Source organism: Lissotriton helveticus, chromosome 10, assembly GCF_964261635.1.
Source record: "Lissotriton helveticus chromosome 10, aLisHel1.1, whole genome shotgun sequence".
Taxonomy (NCBI): Eukaryota; Metazoa; Chordata; class Amphibia; order Caudata; family Salamandridae; genus Lissotriton; species Lissotriton helveticus.
This window is the reverse complement of record NC_136071.1, coordinates 963,750,585-963,769,585: the sequence shown is the minus strand read 5'-3', so window position 1 is coordinate 963,769,585 and position 19,001 is coordinate 963,750,585. Positions and strand designations below refer to the sequence as shown.

General features: G+C 41.4%; 1 protein-coding gene across 1 annotated transcript in view; it reads right to left on the bottom strand.

Moving 5' to 3' along the window:
* The window catches only part of CDK14 (cyclin dependent kinase 14), a 2,636,151-nt gene that overhangs the window by 1,097,936 nt on the left and 1,519,214 nt on the right, over positions 1 to 19,001 (bottom strand). The window lies entirely within an intron of this gene.

Sequence of the window (19,001 nt, the reverse complement as noted above, 5' to 3'; positions counted from 1 at the left end):
CCTCCATTTCTGTATAAGTGTGAACATTTAACACTGAAAATGCAAGGACACTTAGCAGGTATACCTTGAGTATTTTAGTTGGGTTATTAGAAAGGCGATCTCTTTCTATACAGTGCACTCACATTTGGCAAACTGTTTTAAAGTTAAAAAATTGCCAGAAAGCCCTAACATTTTGAACTCCAAGTCAAGATGGCCTTCAATACAGTGGACTAAGATATTTATTTGCCAGATATCAGTAGTAGCAAGTCTAGAATCATTTCCGTTCATCTAAAAAATGTAAACCTGGCTTCTTCTCATGAAACTCCCTTTAGGGATGCTCTCTTACACGCATGCTCTTGAACGTCTACATCGGCCCTCACTTGAAGATCACAGGGTACCACAATCTCCTCATCATTCAAACACTGATAATGCTCAACTCCCGTAACATTTCACCAGAAATCCTACCCAAAACCACACCCTAAAAGTATTCCTTTCTGCCCATAAATCATAGGAAGAAGCTTCCAAAACATTAGACAACCCAAAATTGAAATACTATTCCTCAACATTGGATGCCCATGCATTACCAGCTCTAAATCTATATATGCTTTTTCAGTCAATTACACCCAGCATCAAGGTAAAAACCGAGAGCAGCCATACATGATTTAAAAGTGACTCAACAAGCAGATCACCTGCTGATGCTAGAGAGTCTAAGGTCAGCATCAGGTTCTGATCAGGACTTCATCAATTGTTTTTACTTATTCCTAAATTAAAGGACCCAATAATTCAAATCGGAACCACACTTTTTTACCAATGTTCCTCAGTATTTGAACAACTCTCTTATACTCTACATTGGGGACAATGGGTACATTTATAAGTTAATGGTACCCAAATGAACATTACATTCTCCCAAAAGTTAAAATCAATTCAATCTTTACAATATAACTAAGTGCATACATGCAACCATGGATGTAAACCAAGTACCTCCAACTGAACAGTAAATTCACAGATTTTATTGTGGTGAATAGCCGATCTGGCCTGGTCCCTCAATTCTCCTTAATGTGTTTTCACTAGAAACTGCTGTTACACTGAAGGGAAAGAACCCCACTTTGATGTCTCGTTTTTCATTAAGTTCCATAGTTTGCATCTGCTAGCACAAATGTATGATATTAAAACATTTCATGTCTCTATTTTGTCAAAAGCATAGGTCTGAGGTGGTAGGAGCAGCAAAGAATGGTCGTCTTGACTATAGCATCTTTCTATACATTAACCTTCCAACCAAACATATTTCTAGACTGTAATGAGCTACGCCATTTATGGGCTTAGAAAAATGGCCACTAGTGCAATGGCTAGGTAGAATCCATATTCATTGTTGTTGTTTGATGTTCAAATGCCTTTGAGACATTTCTCCAGCTATTATTATTATATATCTATATCTATCTATATATATATATATATATATATATATATATATATATATATATATATATATCTATTTAGATATATATATATATATATATATATATATATACACAACAAAGTCTTTTAGAAGAAGGGCTCGCACTCGGAGGTATAAACCAGTGTAGTTTTAATCGTTACGCGTTTCATCAGCAAAACTGACTTGATCACACCGTGTGGTGTGATCAAGTCAGTTTTGCTGACGAAACACGCAACGATTAAAACTACACCTGGTTTATACCTCCGAGTGCGAGCCCTTCTTCTAGAAGACATTGTGTGCATTTACTACCGGGAGACCTGCCCAGTGTGACCCGCCACCTGTCTACGGGCCAGTGACTCCAGGAATCTGGTCGTTTGTGGATAATATACCAGGCCAAGTCCTCCCTGAACTGGAACACAAGCAACCCTGGATCTGTTTTGCCCTTATTAGGGTTCATCAGCCGTTAGTAGTTTTTTTTTTGTGTGGATACTTTATTGTGTCACCCTAAGTGAGACTGGTATGTCCAGAACAAGGTTTGGGCCAGTTTAAGAGTAGTCGAATTCAAAGAAAATGAGACACAGGAAAAGTAGCACAGATGCTAGAGATCTTAGAAATAAAGTAAGCAAACAACTTCTCAGTAGATCAGATATAAAACAGTGAAGGATCCAGAGTGGGAGGAAAGGTTGAGAATCGAGAATCTTGGGCTCTATCCTAAATTAGTTTTCATGAAAAAATATGCTAAAGAATGCATCTGCCCTCTTACATAAAGCCTTTAGAAAGCTTTTTAAAACCTGCTTAGCTCAACAGGAAATCAAGTGTTTCATATACTAACACTCTTTGGATAGTATGCACAACGATACAAACAAACAGTCCTTTGGACAGTGTGCACAACACTGCCAAATAAACAGTCCTTTAATCAAGTCTCCCCTAGCCAAGTGGTGAAAAATTCAAAAAATGAGATTCATCGCCACCACAAACCCTGGAATTCCATCTTCTTGACACTGCAATTCTACAAAGCCCTCTTCCTAAACGGCTGACTTTTTTTCAAGGACCTGTACCATAACCACAAATACATCTTCACCCCCTGACCCCCTGACCCCCCTCCCCAAAAGCGAAACAGCAACAAAGTGTGGTATTAACTATTACATCTGTAAGTGATCTTAGGGCTCATCAAACAAATGTATTTTCCAGAACTCATAATGCTGCGTTTCCAAAAGAAATAGACACATCACAGTCCAAGAATCAAAGAAGTGCAGACCCCCATTTGTAACCATTCCCACTGAAGCAAATCTCCTCATCTTTAGAAGAAAAGGGCACAAGCAAATTTTTAAATCCTGAAGAACCCATTCTTCCTAACCAAACCTGAGTGAGATTTAGCGGGTAAAGCATACAAAACAAGTAATTCATTCATTCAGTTGCATTACAATTCTGAAACTAAAGAGAGGCTTTATTGCTCTATGGGCAGTCAAACTCTAAAAATAGAAGTTATCTTAGTCAACAATGTGAAGATGCACAGCAATGTTAAGCTATCAATAGGTTGACCCTGAATTGATGCTCAATGAAAGTAGAGACAGGTAGCAAGGCCACTGCGACCCCAAACTGTGAGAGGTCTCACGGTCCTGCAGCACAGTTCCTGTTATGAGCTGCATGAAAGGGTTATCCACCGGAATATCATCATGCTATCTGTCGTTTCCACCGCAAGCCCTGGAGCTGTGCTGCTGGCCCAGAAGATATTCACCTGCAAGGATCCACTGCATCAGACTGGAGGCTGAAACTGCCATGGATGAGCGCCCATCTGCTTTTGCTTGAAGTCCGCATCAGCCAAAAAGGAGGGTCTACTTGCATCAGCCTAGAAGTTGCAACAGCTGGATTCGGGCACCTGCCGGCATCACCCCAGAGGTTTGCATCTCCTGAAGATGAGCACCCACTTGGGTCTGTGTTGTACATAATTAAGTCCATTCCACGTAGTTTCTTTATGAAGATTTATTCCAAGTAAGATGTTATACAGTTGAGCCCCACCAACAGCAGCCTCCCTGCTGCTCAGCCCTTACTCCAACTGACACTCTCTCTCATCCAACATTCCATAACCAGCTCTCACACCAACATTCCACTCCACTGACACACAGGCTGAGCAGCAGGTATAACACATCTTCCTTTCTTAATACCAATACAATCACCAGCAAAAGAATTACAATAAAAAAGATGCATGTACAAGATGGCAATAATAAATACATGCAAGAGAGGGGCAACATAAATACACGCAGATAGAGAAATACATGCAAACCAACATAGCAAAAAGACAAATGATTGGAAGAAGTAAAAGATTACGCAATCCAGCAACTCTATCACTCACCACTTCTCCCTTTCTCATACAAAAAAACAAAGTCCACGCTCACTTAAAACCAAGCCAAAGCAACACAAATGCTACCACACCACCAAGACTCCAACAAAACCCCAAAAACTAAACAAGCAGGCTGGCCAGGCCAACAAGAGGTAGGAAGGGTCCTGACTAAAAGGTGCAACAGGAAACATCGCCTAGATAACAGGAAATTAAGTTCCAAAGGAAAAGCAAGCATACCCTCCACCCAAACAGACAATTTGGGCTGTGATGTGTGGCAAGGGCACTCCACACGGAACATGAACATACCAAGTAGAAAATCCGCCCAAGTAAAAATTGGGTTGTGAAAGGTGTGGAAAGGGAACTCCACACTGAACCTGAAGAAAAGCAATCAGAAACTCCACCTAAACCGAAGATTGGGTTGTGATGTGTGAAAAATATGCTCCACACAGAACACGTGTACAATGCACCCTTAAACCAGGAAAAGAAAACATAATGCGGGACCGGACCGCAATGGGTGTTAAATAATCATCACCAACACAAAACCACGTAAAAGTGGGAATCATCAACACACTTACATACTAGTAATCACTTATATCAATACACCTGGCAAATATAAGGATAAAGCACATTAAAATATCAAGCATGAAACAGGAACATGAAGAAAGTACCAGCACAATGCAACGTAGAACATCCTACCACAACCCTGACGTGCGAGGGAAATTAAAAGGGAGACCACCTTTACAACGCAACTTTTACTACGCAGTGCCATTACGACGCAACTTTTACAATGCATACCATTACACCGCATTGCGCTGGGGGGCGCTCTAGGATAGGGAATAGGTTTAATTTACTATCCAACACCTTCCCTACTATCCACAGGGACTGGAGTTTGAATAGTAAATTAAACTATTCACTATCCAGCGCCCCAAAGCACTATGCGTTGTAATGGTATGCGTTGTAAAAGTTGCGTCGTAATGGCATGCGTTGTGAAAGTATGCGTTGTGATGTCATACATCCAATTAAAAGGATCAAGCACAACACAGATCCCCCTGCACAATATCAAATAATGTAAGGTAAACCTCTCTGGGATAGAAACACAGAACACATGCAAAGTATGAAAATAACAACTGCATAACTTCAAATATGAGAATAATTAGAAATAAGGTCAACATTCCACTCCACAGACACACAGGCTGAGCAGCAGGTATAACAGCCTGCCTAGGGTTTTGAACTGCTGACTAGCAGGTCTGATGTGTTCAACACTAGTGGCACAGAGAGGTGTGAGACTGCTGTCAGAGTTGCAGACTTCCCCAATGCTAACAATAGAGGGGTGAAATCACTAACCACAACAGACAGCGCCATTGATCCACAACACCATTTAACAGGTAACATGGGTCTGAATTCACAAGAATAGAGACTGTACCTAATGCATGCAAAGGTGAATCCTACTTTTAGAACACTAAACTGCCAATGCGAAAATTAAGATTTTTTAACTAACCTATTAACTATCCACTGGGGTATTAGTGATCTGGTCCTGTTCCTAATTGATGCCTAAACCACATCTTTAGATACATTAGCTGAGACACTGTGAGCTTGAGAGGGGAATCAGGCACAATAAAGGGCAAAAGCACTTCTATAGAGCTTATTGGAGAGAACACAATCCTGTAATGAACTTCCTTTACAGTGTTGTCTTATGTTTGGTTGAATGATTAAAGTACTTTTCTTTTTAACAAAAGATAGGTTTTTGAGATGGACAACACATTTCTGTGTTGTTGTTTGACTGTTGAGCTCTGAGCTGCTGCTGCCCGGACTACCTCCCTGAGAAGTCTTTGACTGCTCATCCTCGCCTCACTGAGAGTCATATGCAGAAAGAATGCACTTGGCACAGTTATTAGAGCCCTGGTATAATGGACCTCAGGACACCAGTGGCTAACAACCACCATGGCTGGGGCCCAGTAGCCAATGTCTACCATGTGGCCTCCCATAAGTGATCTGACAGATAATGGACTTATCAAATTTAAGCCCCATACCTGCAACTACCCCATTCCTAGGTAAAACGAGGAAAAGGGACAAGAGGAGTATTTCCTTGGCCATGCCTTTCTTTTATATTCATTACTTTCCAGAGGCAGTTTAATGGCTTTGCAGACTCCGCCCTTTTCCTGTAATAATGCTGCATGGTGCAGTCAACTTTCAGTGGCCAACCACAGCACAAATGTGTTCAGTGTTATGCCAGAGACAGGCCAAAGGCACCCCATATCCATGACTTATCCTCACTGAACGCTATCCATGCTGCCAATCTTTCTTCAAGTCCACTGGTAAGCCCAGCTTGTATTGTTTGTTAAGCAAAACTTAAATGACTCCTACTCCTACTTGCGCCAGTCAATCTTTGGGGCCCCTGACTAATGTTACGTTCACCTTGCTTCAGTATCAACTATTCCAGTCCTAAGGCTATTCGTATGAGCTGCTTTTAATTAATGCTAGATCTCTTAGTAAAGATTACATTGACACAGCTGACCCCAGAAATCTTAAATGGACACGTCTTCCAACCCAGATCTTGTACTCACCTGTCCTTCTGAATATCAAGTACTACATTTTCGCTGCCCCGTCAAAAAAAGGAGGCGGTCTCACTGTTATCTAAAAGACACTCTTTAACTGTGTCCCCAAACTGTATCATCTCTGATAACTGTATACGACTGGGCCATTCCACCATTTGGGCAGACCCTTGATTGAATTGATTGAATTTTTTCCCCATTTTTTTGGGTAAAGGGCACACCACAGCAAAAAAATACATATTCATACATAGAGAACCAAAGAACAAGTACAGCAACCACCAGAAGAAAATTAAATGATACATGGCAGATCTCAATATATGTTCTGCTTCCCTTATTATAATTCAAGCGCTCATACCTTCTCCTTAACTCATATTTTATCCATAAAAAGAAAGACCCCAAAACAAGGAGGAAGGGAAAAAAAACAGTAAAGAAAAAAGAGATAAGTAACTAAATATCATTATTCTCATCCTTCCACCTAGTTATTGGCTCCCAGATTTTTAATCCAAGCTTCCTCCCCCTCCTTCCCTTTCTAGCGTAAATTGCCTTTTCCAAACTATATATCCTAAGTATCCTAGCTAACCACTGTTGATACGTCGGTGGCACTGGGTCGACCCATGCTGCAGCAATACACAATCTTAGTACTGCCATACCCACAAAGACAAAGTACCCATCTTCACTCAGGGTACCATCCGCCTTCATGCCCAACATAATTATCGAGGGCGTTAAGTTAAGTGGTATGGCTAGTGCCCTCTGCATAAATGTCTCAATCCCTTTCAAAATCATACAGAGATGTGGGCATGTTGAAAATATATGGATAATATCCGCCTGCAAACTTCCACATCTAGGGCAGTTAATCCCCGATACTCCCCCCCCCTCATTGCGCTATCTTTGCTGGGGTGTAATATAGCCGATACAATGTTTTGTAATGCTGCGCCTGGAGGGCTGCGGAACACAAAACATTCATGCCCATTTCTAATGAGGTCTTAAAACAATCCCTTTCTACCTCCAACTTACTTGCCCAACTCTCCCCCCATTTCTCCAAGTCATCCTGCTTAGTTTCAATTAACTCATAATAAAACCGCTTAATAGTACAGCTTGTTCCACCCTGTGCCACCTCCATTATAGCATTTTTTGCAAACCCCATAGGCCCCCCTGTTTTATTTGCCAAAAAACTTCTTACTTGCAGATACTTAAAGAACTGCCTTGTATCCACCCCATACTTTAACTGAATCTCAGAAAACTGTAACATACCCTGTGTCCCCATAACGTCCCCAATCTTTATGATTCCTTTTCTAGCCCATTCTTTAAAGATCGCATCTGAAAAAATATCTTGAGGGAATAATACCTTTTTCTAATAGACACGTCCTGCCTTAGCTCTTTCACAGTTGGTTTATGAACCTACTGACTCAGCTGACCACAATTTAGACCTGCAATTAATCCTCTGTGATATGGTTAATGGCAGTACAACACATACTGTTGCTTGGTAGGATCACAATGCTGGCACCCTTCTTTGGCATCTGCCACCTCTTTTCATTCCATTGCAGCAATCATGACTAATTACAAACACTTTTGGCATAACAGAACACATTAAGACTCTGCAGAGGGAATTTTGCTGCATCCCGTCCATTCAATATCTCCACTGAATACCTTGAGTTCCCCTATAAAACCTGACTCATAACTTCTTTGGACTCCATCTCTTCTAGGCCATCATTCTGAGCCATCTGTGCCATGGTTCTCCACAGAACTGAAGGCACCTAATACAAATTGAGTAAATGAGGATATGACAAATGTAAGTTCTTGTATTAAGCTCTTCGTAGCTATAAAAAAAAGTATGTTCAATGTGAGCTACTTACTTTGCGAAACATATCTTTGTCTAAAGAAATATTTAACATTCTTCAGTCACTTGTCAATCATCTGTATTGCCATGTGTCTAGTCCTTCATCACTTTTCTTTTGTGTCTATCTCAGTTTTCACTGAGATAATCTCAGATTTGCCAAAATTCCCTGCCTGTCCCTTTATTGAAGCTGCTCTCGCCTTAACCCAGCAGATCCCAGCAGGTACTCACTCTCATCGGGTTTGGCAGTAAAGTATTGTAATTATTTGCTTGCATGTATCCACTCTATAAACAATCAATTTCAGTTCTGTCAATCACTGAAAACTTGGCTATTTTCTTACTAATTTTTTTTTCTATCTTAATACTTTATTCCAGCATTTATAGCTTTCAGAATTGCATTCAGATCTCAGAATAGGAATATGTTTTTGTTTGATCACAAGCTTCATATGGGGTATGGTATGGTATGGTATGGTATGTTACAGTGGTAAGATCAATCATAACACTCCATCCCTGATGGAACCAGTGCGTTCGTCAAGCATGCATCCTATTCAAGATAAGTTGCATCACATATAAAGCCACCAGAACGCGACTTCGCCTTATGTTATGTTATCTATACTTATTAAGCATGGCATTTTCAAAAGCTGCTTGCTGTAACAGTAATGCTTGACAGAAGTTAGAATACTGCTTATGATGTAGGGGAAATTTAATTTTATTTGTAGGGGTGCATTATAATCACAATGCAGATTGCACCCGCATATAATCCTTTGTCATGTTCACATAAAGTGTTAGGATCTTGGAGTGTAATAAGGTAAAATGTGATGTGTTAAGGCCATTGAAAATTAACATGAAGAGTTAATGTAGAAAGTAAATGTAACCAGCAGAAAACACTAATGTGAAGAACTTGTGCAGTGCAACAGACAATCATTCATTATTAAATGTGTTTATTAATTGTGTCATTTTACATGTAGGTAGGAATATTAACTGAACGTGCCTTATTTCCTATTCAATTTCGCAAAGCTCATACGTTATTTCTCTTATGTTAGCTGAATCTTGTAGGCCTGAAATGCAATTTCCCTGTAAGTTCTCGCTTTTGAAAAAACAGTTTAAATTTCATGTGTGTGTGGATTTCCTTCTTTCTCATGTTTTATGTTGCAGGTAGAAGAAGCACGCTTGTTAGTTAGAATAATGTCTTTGTTTTATTAGTTAGGCAAGGAGAGAAGGTGATACATCGTGAGCTAAAGTCAATAAGGGACATTGTGTTATCAAACTGAAGAAGGCCTGGGAATCAAAGTCAACATGTTGAAGCTCAGGAACATCGTTGTCCAGTGGAAAAGTTCCTGTGAGATCGTGGCCAGAGTGGAAGACGTGACCCGCAAGGATTCTTGGGAAGATATCTGTAATATTGAACGTTGCAAGTAGGCAAAGGAGCCTACTTTTTATCTGACTTCAGAGAGAGAGCATCTCAGAATGAGTTCTGTCTCGATAGCTTTTGCTATTCGACCCATCGATGGTGGAGTGACATCTTAGGAAGACTTCATGTGCTGACATCTTTTATATCATTCCCTGAGGATGCTGAAGTAGGGATGTCATTTTAGCGCTAGTGTAGAGATAGATGGATGCTTTATATTCATCAACTCGCAATTCAGGTATGTTTGGACTCTTGCTTTCTGATCCTCTGCATCCTATTTCTAGGGTTAATTGTTTTGTGTATGTTGCATCAACTCAATTTTATTCACAGATTTGGTTTTAAGCTGATTCCAATGTATTTCTACACTCTCATTTTGAGGTGTCTCTGTGTCCAGTTATTTTTGGCTTCTATAATAAATTAACTAGCCTCACGTAATTGTGTGTGGTTACTATGCTTAGAGAGAAATTCCTGTTGAATTGATTACCGTTATTGACTATTTTCTCTCCTCTTCGCTAACATGCTGCTAAAAAGAACCATCAGATTGTGATTGTAGAGCAAATCCAGAACTTATGGGACCGGCCTTTTCACTTTTATCCAATAAACATATAGGTTTTCAGGAGTCTTATGGCGCACAGAAGGTTGGACTCAGCCCAGAGATAATTTGCCAATGATTTCCAGGTTTTAACAAACTTAGAAGGCTCTATCGCCTAATGTGACTTTTTGATTGTTTGCACTTTTACATGAAACGGAGAGTTCGACTGTAGACTATGAATCAAAGATTGCCATACAAACGTTTTTGGAAACTCTGGATTGTGTGTGTGAAGGGGACTGCAGTGCTTAATTTGAGCTGGTGCATACTGGTGCTCAGCACCAGCACTTAATTGGTTTCCGGAGCTCGGCACCCGCATCTAATTGTCAACATCATACTTGGAACAGTCTACCACATGGTGGCACTGCTCATCTAATTTAGAGATGAGAAGAACAACAGTAGTTTAGGAATACAATACACATTAAAATTGCTAATACCTGCCTCCCCAGCCATTCCATTAGCTTTGGGGACCTGGAATAATCTGAACTGTTGCATTTACATGCAAGAGAGAGATGGTTAGTAGTTGTTTTGGCAGCGATGACAGGGGCGATGGGTGGTGCCAAATGCAGTGGCGCCAAATGCAGTGGCCTCCTAGTCAGAGACCTGGCACTTGAAATTTCACAACTTAAGCACTGGGGTACTGTGTAAAATATTTATGGATTGAAGGCAATCCTTTGTCTTACTGCATCCCAGTGAAGCCGTTGAAAAATAGCAGTGATATGTGAACTATTTGTAGACTTTGTAAAGAGATGGGCCGCTGAATTCTGTATGAAGTCCATTTCTTGTATAAGAGAACTGGGGGAGAAAAGCTATACAGAATCTCCATAAGCCAGTCTTGATTGTATTAATGCAATAATTATGGGCATCAGAAATCTATCATTGATGAAAGAGAGAAATAGATTTTAGTTGCCAATAATAGGCTTTGGCCAATTTAGACACCTGCATGTCCAAAAAAAGATTGTTATTGATATCAATGCCCAGATTGCGGAGACTGTCTACTGGCATTGGGCACGGCCCAATTTCTTTAAGCCACTATAGAAATTCTGAAGGATTTGAACACTTCTGTTTTCAGCAAGATCTCAGTTGTAGAGGTATGTAACTTCAAAAAATTCTGATGCATCAAAAATCTGTTTGCTGGATCTGATTTGCTAGCGTGTCTTAATTATTTCTCTCCTAAGACTATGGGGAGCAGAATGCCATCAGGGTTCATGTAGAAGTGAACTCCCATTCCATGTAAAGCTGAAGCTGGAGGGAACATATAGAGAATAAATAGAATTGGCAGCAGGATGGACCCCAAAAATGTGTTTCCTAGATGTTGCTGTAAAAGGAGGGAGGGCCACATATTACATTTTATCTTCAAGGATGGACATAAGTGACTTTACTGGTGTCCCTCCAATACTAATATCCATTAGTCTGGAAATCATGGCGCAGAGGCGCCATTACCGTTAGTATGGTCAGACCACTCACTGATTCCATTTCAATTAAATATAGCGGCTGATAGACCTGTGACAAGCAAGTGCTCCTTTATGAAGAGACAATGGAAGAAGCTAGTCCCTGCCACTATGGGTCCAGCTCTGGCCCAGAACATACCTACTATTACCTCAAATGTCAACACAGATGCACAGTCACTTAATGACTGGGTCGGGAATATGATGTCCTCCATTGCACCGGCAACACGCGCAATATCTAAGCGGGACTCCCCTTCTGCTCCCTGGTTCTCTCAGGACCTTCGAATACAGAAGGCTGACTGTAAGAGGTTGGAGAGGCTTTGGAGGATAAATTACGGACCCCTAGAAAAAGTCTGTTACAAGGAAGCATCCAATAAATTGCATAAAGCCGTCAGAAAGGCAAAAAAACAGTTTTATGCAGAATCAATTCAGCAGGCAGAACATTCGAGCAAAGAAACCATTAAAGTGGTACAGTCTTTTTTTAAACCTAGGTGTGTTGAGAGGGAGGTTCCCCCGTCGACCCCGCTGTGCAACAGCATCTCAGACTTTTTTGACTTTAAAATTAAACAAGTCTATGAATCCTTCGGGCCGGAGAAGAAAACGGTAAAAACGGATCGTGCTGTTAAGGTGTTGGATGGTGATACTTTGGCACAATTCCAGCTGATAGCTCTGAACGTGGTTATGCAAGAACTCAGTCGCTGTAAGTCAGGGTCACCTGACGACCCCTGTCCGCCTAAACTTTGGAGCACCATAGCTGACTTTGTGGCCCCCACAATTCAGCAGATATGGAATATGTCCATGACCTCGGGAGTGTTCCCGAATATATGGAAACATGCCACTCTCCTCCCATTAAAGAAAACACCAAATGGGGACCCCAAGGACCTTAGCAACCTTCGCCCGATCTCGCTGCTGGCAGCACCAGGAAAAATGCTTGAGAAAGTAATCGAGCGCCAACTGAATAAATTTATTGAAGAAAATAAAATATTACCTGAGACGCAATCTGGCTTCAGACCCGGTTTTAGCACTGAGACAGCACTAATTGAGGTAGCAGAGTCAGTAAGGTGGTCGATGGATTCGGGAGACTCAGCGATGCTGGTGCTCCTGGATCTGTCGGCCGCTTTTGATACGGTCGACCACGTTAGATTGCTGTCGCGACTGGCTGAGATAGGCATCCAGGACCAGGCACTGGGGTGGATACAGTCGTATCTGACTCAGAGAACACAGAAGGTGGCGCTGGGGACCATTTCTTCAACACCTAAGGCCCTCAGCTGTGGCGTCCCTCAGGGATCGACACTTAGCCCATTATTATTCAATATCTACCTGGCTCCACTCTTCACGCTGATCACAAATTGGGGGGTCAAGGCAATCTCATACGCCGACGACACCCAATTGGTGTTTCCGTATTCTGAAATATCGGAGGCGTCCTTTTCGAATTTCAAGGGCTGTCTCCAAGATGTGGCATGCTGGATGAACACAAATAAATTAAAACTCAACGCTAACAAGACGGAAGTGATCTTGTTCGGCAAAGGCCCCCCTCCTCCTTCTGATCTCTGGTGGCCGGCGGAGATGGGACAGGCCCCCTCGGCCAGCCATACGGCAAAAAATGTGGGGGTGCGGTGGGATGACAGTCTGTCCTTTGCCTCACACATCCAGCAAGTAGTTGGCTGCTGTCTGTGTAAACTGAGGAATCTCCGTAAGATTCTGCGACTTTCACCAGAAAGCTGCCGAAAAACAGTAATCCATGCCACAGTGACATCCAGGCTGGATTACGCAAACGGCCTGTATCTGGGCTTACCAAAGTACCTTATACAGCGGCTGCAACTGGTCCAAAACGCGGCTGCGAGACTATTAATGCGGATTCCTTTCAAGCATTCGGTCTCTCCGCACCTTCTTTCACTTCATTGGTTACCAGTAGCTAGCAGAATCAAATTTAAGGCACTTACACTGGCCTTCAGATCTCTGTATGGCACCTGCCCAAATTATCTGAAAACCCGGTTGCCAAGATACACCCAAGCGCGCTCTCTCCGATCCAATGACCGCGTTCAGCTTGCAGTTCCGCGAGTAAAAAGGGCTCGGCTGGGAGGACGTACTTTCTCGGCCAATGTGGCGGCACTTTGGAACACCTTGCCCCCAGCTCTTCAGCAGGCCCCCTCCGAGCTATGCTTCAAGCGGATGCTGAAAACATGGCTCTTCACCCATCCGCGCTAAGCGCAAATTCCCCTGCCCGCGCGGTCAAAACCTGTTCTTTCAGCGCCGGGACACCTCCTCGCGAGGTGGCTGTTCGCGCTTTATAAAATTCCGTATTAATATTATTATTATTATGAGGTGGTCAGTGGTGTTGTAGCCCACCAATGGGTCTAATAACACTACGTCACTGATAAAAGCTGCAGGAACCAGTAACATTATAGAGTTTAGTCATTTGTCGGTACAGGGTCATCCGGGGAACAGGAGAGAACTTATTTTTTGATTTCTTATAGTAAGTGGATAGTGATCTTGTCAAAAAGATCTAACAGTCTACAGCTGCCCTGCACCTTTTTACTCACCGTCCAATCAACATTGCATGGTTCAAATGGTTTGTCACTTTCCTCATTTTGGTTTATTGGGGAATATTCGTGGTCGTTCTAAGAAAAAGTAAGAGCTTGTTGCAAAATTCATAGGATGATATTGATTTGGAAAGGGAAGCCTGTGGATGATGGTGCTCACCTATTTTTTTTAAAAAGCTCTCTAGACATAGTGACTAACTTTGTGACCCTCTCTGAAATGTATTCTTTCTTGGCAGTTGTAATCATTTTTTCATTTATTTTCATTTGTTTTTTAAATTTGCTTTAGCTGGCAGAGAAATGATGTAATAATGCACCAAACTGGAAACCACAAACTCCATGAAAGAGAAAAGTAAATGCCAAGCTCTCTTCATCTATGCTTTTAAGTTCAGGAACAAGATCACCATCAACATCAGAACTGTCCAGCCCCTCTCCAATTCAGAAAGAAGCTGAAGCATCACCATCTCAAAGAACTCCATTTCCACACAATACAATTCACTCTTCACAAACAGCCTGCTTCATTATAAATTATCAGGATTTGGAATCCAGAATTGCTATCCTAGTTCAGCACCCCATTGCTCTGTAGCTAGATTTACACTTTACAAATCCCTTTATATACATCCCCGAGTCCAGCTTAGGGGAGCAATCAGCTTTGTAATTTGGGCACCATATAAGTATCCATAGATGCAAACGTAACATTAGAGTGTTATCTCTAGTTGTTCTTGCTTTCAATACGAAAAACTCGGTGAGCACAATTCAGAAGACAACACAGGATAGCAAAATTGCATCTATCAGGCAACATTATCAGATCAAAAAGAGGAAGAGTTGTTCGTTCACTAATTTGCATTAATGAAGACATTGGAGGAAATAACACCCTGTAACTTTTGACAGACAATGGCATGACAGGAACTCACATGACACGACATGTCAAATCAGGGCAAATGATTTCGTAGCTTCTAGCATAGGTATCATGATGTTGACGTGACATGAATGAATGAGGTTTTAACACTGTAGCCAGCCTTTACTTCACTGACATGTTAAATATTTACTGCAGCAGAAGCTGCCGGGCATTGATTTCAGTGTATTACTCCATCTTCAGGGGGTTGTTGGATATTCTTTTTCGGATACAGGGGCTGACCTGGTCATGTTTACAGATTTTAAAAACCTCAGGTTCTAGCGATCCCTACAAATTAGTAGCCTACTGCCTAAGCCAGTGATGTTGCAAACTATAAGTGTACCACATTAGGAGCAAAACCAGTTTGCACAAACAGGGCAAGAACTAGATTTCCTTTTCATTATATTATGATTATATTATGGATGCTTTAAATTACATCTAATTGTCATAAAATACAAAGCCAATTCTCTTTTAGTACACAAGCCAAGTGCTCCCTGAACCAATCAAAAACACAGCTGGGAAAACACACACTTAAATTAGACTCAGCAAATTAAAAACAGACAGAGTTTCATTATTCTATGCTTGAAAAACAGCCGTAGTCAATATATCTGGGACTAGGGGCATACAGTGTGTATTCATAAGGCACCTAGCATTCTCTTTTCCTAAGCAAGAGTTGTGTAGCCATGGCATAAGTAAGTGCAGCAAAAGCCTGAGCCAGCTACAAAATAGAAACAAACATTGTCAATGCCAATGGGTGTGGCTTTGACATGCAATAGCACAGAAATATATTAATGCATGTCTTGCATTGTACAAATTGTCCCATTAAAGCCATACCTATTGGCTTACTTAGAAAAAGCCCCTTTTTACGTGGTCACACCCTTTTTTGCAGAATTTTGTTGTTGGTTTTTAGACTCTGCACACTTGGGCAATACTGTCCAGTGGGCAGTGGATGTGCTCTGACCACTAAAACATGTACACATTGGCTAATACCCGATTGGGATATTTAGGCGTCATATAAGAACATGCAGTATGGGTGTTGAAACTTCACCCATGCCATGGAAACTTAAAGGTCACCTAAGGACTTGCGCACTTATGGTGCCACCAACTAATGTGACAAGAAAAACATGCCTTCCTGTCTGCTGCAGTTTAAACATAAAATATGACCTGTTAAAATAACCCTTTTGGCAGGTAAAAACCTCCCTTTTAAATGTTAGTAAGGCACACCTATGTAGTCCTATTACATATGAATGTAAATATATGCATAGTACATTTTCGTTTATTTCACTCTGGGGTTTTGTAGAGCACAGGCCATCTCAATCACGACTACAGAACGCTTGACACAGAAGGCAGACATACAAATAATCAGTATAATTCACAATATCAAAGGTCCACATGTGCTAACAAGCAACAGGAAGATTAACATGACCAACAGATATATAGTATTTGTCTCTTCTGCAGCAAGCAACTTCATCCAGTAACCTGGGTGCCTTCAGCAGCATCCAGCAAATGGCTAGTGGTGGTCTATGTATGGTATCTAGTAAAGGTAGAACAACTTCTGTAACGTCATACAATGCACTACCCTACGTCTCAACCTACACCTATCTCAATATATCCTCTACCTCCACTATGACTTATCCCAAATCTCATTCTACTACTATGATCTCCAAAATTACCCTTTCTAGACTCTTCCCTCCTCTATCCCTCCTTAGGTGACCTCGAACCTCATTTTACTACTATGATCTCCCTAATCCATTTCTGGATGCTTCTTCCTCCAGCTCTCCTTTTACTCAATCCAAACTCATCTTACTACTATGATATCCCAAAAGACTCTTTCTAGACTCTTCCCTCTTATATCCCTCCATATCCTATCCAACCCAATTATTAGACTCACATGTCTACCGCCCAAAATAACTCATTTCCATATACTAAAACATCACTAATCCTTTTTGGTTTCAGCAGTAGTGTGCTACTCATCAAAAAGCGCCTAGTCAGGAGTAGTAAGCACAATATAAATACAATTACAATTAGAAGCCCAAAAAGCTATTTTTACAGTGGCAGGGCTAGAAAAACAGAGTGCAGGGTAAAATACTAATACTGCTAACTTAGAAAAGGGACCAACTAAAATTATAATTAAAACACTGTTTTTTAACAGTCATTAATAATCCAATTCAATCAAGTTGGATTGTTTTATAAATATTATAGAAAAGTAACTTTTAGAAAGTTACCCTTATGTGTATGAGTTTATGACGCTAATTTGCATTAGCTTTAAAGCTACTTACTCCCAGCCAGTGCTTAGCCTTGAATGAGGTGTGAAATTTTCACAGGATAACAAAACAGGCTGATCTGAATGTGCAGGGATGACACCTCAGAGCTCAACAGAATGTGTAGGGTTGGGACTATTCTTCTCCTGTTGCTACCCCAGGGTTAAATCCTGCATGACAGGTCCATAAGAAGCTCATGTAAAAGTTGTGTACCCTTCAAAGGAAGCAAGCAAGATGCTAGTGCAATTCTTGGTATCGCCTGAATGGTTGCTGAAGGACCCTGCTTTTGCCCTACCAGTCTTCTGTCTCTGGTATGTTGTCAGTGCCTGCTTCAAACTGGATTTTAGAGTTAGATGAAGGAGGAAACTATGATTCACACACAAAAGAAGCTACCCTGAATGATTAGTCATTAACAAAATGCATCAACACAATAGGAGCTGTAGGGGGATGAAAAGGACAGGCCGCTCCCCACTCAACGCACTATGAATCACAACAAGGCCTGATCCAACGGGATCACACCCAAATCTGTAATTCCAACACTGGAGGGGGTCTCATACATTTTTATAACTCCCTCTCAAACATTTTAGTCCAAGTGTTGTGGTGTGTCACAATTAGAATAACCTACCATCAAAGACCCACCCATAAACTGAAAAAAAGGTGTGTAAAAGAGAGAAAGCACCTCACGGTCCTAACACCAAGGGGGCCGCTGGCTGGTACTTGCCAGCAAGCCCGCTTATCATCATCGGTTTTCTCTCTAAAGAAAACAAATGTGTGTGCTGTCATAAAGAAATATTAAGCCCATGAAATCAAGAAAAAAGATAGAGAAACCTAAACGTAAATGTACTATCTATGCATGCCATTATAGTGCACGCCCCTTGGACCCCGTGAGAATATAAACAAATAATCCTCACCGTTAAAAATTGGTAAAGCTAACTAGCTCAAAGTAACTTTATTCAGTGCTGTAAGCTATCCCAAATTTATAATGGTTCCAATAAAACCATAGTCAATCTTCGTAAGCCGACATGTTTCGTTGCCAAAAACAATTCGAGCAAATTCTTCAGGGCTAGTGGGGTTCCAAATTAAAGTTCATGGGAAGTTCCACATCAAACCAGTTGGTTGCGTCTACACTGCATACCTGCAACCATTTCTAAAAAGAAACACACGTCAGCTGATCGAGTCCCTGTGTGCAATCTTTCAGCTCCAGACAATTCCAGATGCCGGAGGGACTCAGTATCGTTGACAGGACTTTTGGGAGGTCACTGAGCGGGCACGCGATCAGCTGGCGTGTGTTTCTTTTTTAGAGATGGTTGCAGGTATGCAGTGTAGTGCATCAGCAACTGTCTGGCATATTAACCAGAGAATTTAATACCTCACTGACCAAACCAGTTAGCCCGGTGCTCCAGGTCTATAATATGAAGGTGGTTAACACCGCACTCTATGGAGCAGAGATAAAGGGGGTACGAAAATCTTGTCAATCTCATGACCGCAGAAAACAAGTTCATGCGTAGCATCACAATGCTCCCCCAAAGTACACCAGTGGGTCTGCTTCTATATGATCTAGGTAGAAGGCCTTTGGCATAGGTGGCTAAACTGCGCCCTCTACTATATTGGCGCCGGCTCTGACCTACTCCAGAACTTAACCACTATGCCATGGATTTTCTGGACATAATTCGGGCTGACACATTCCACAAAATAAGATGGTTGAGAGGAATTAGAGAT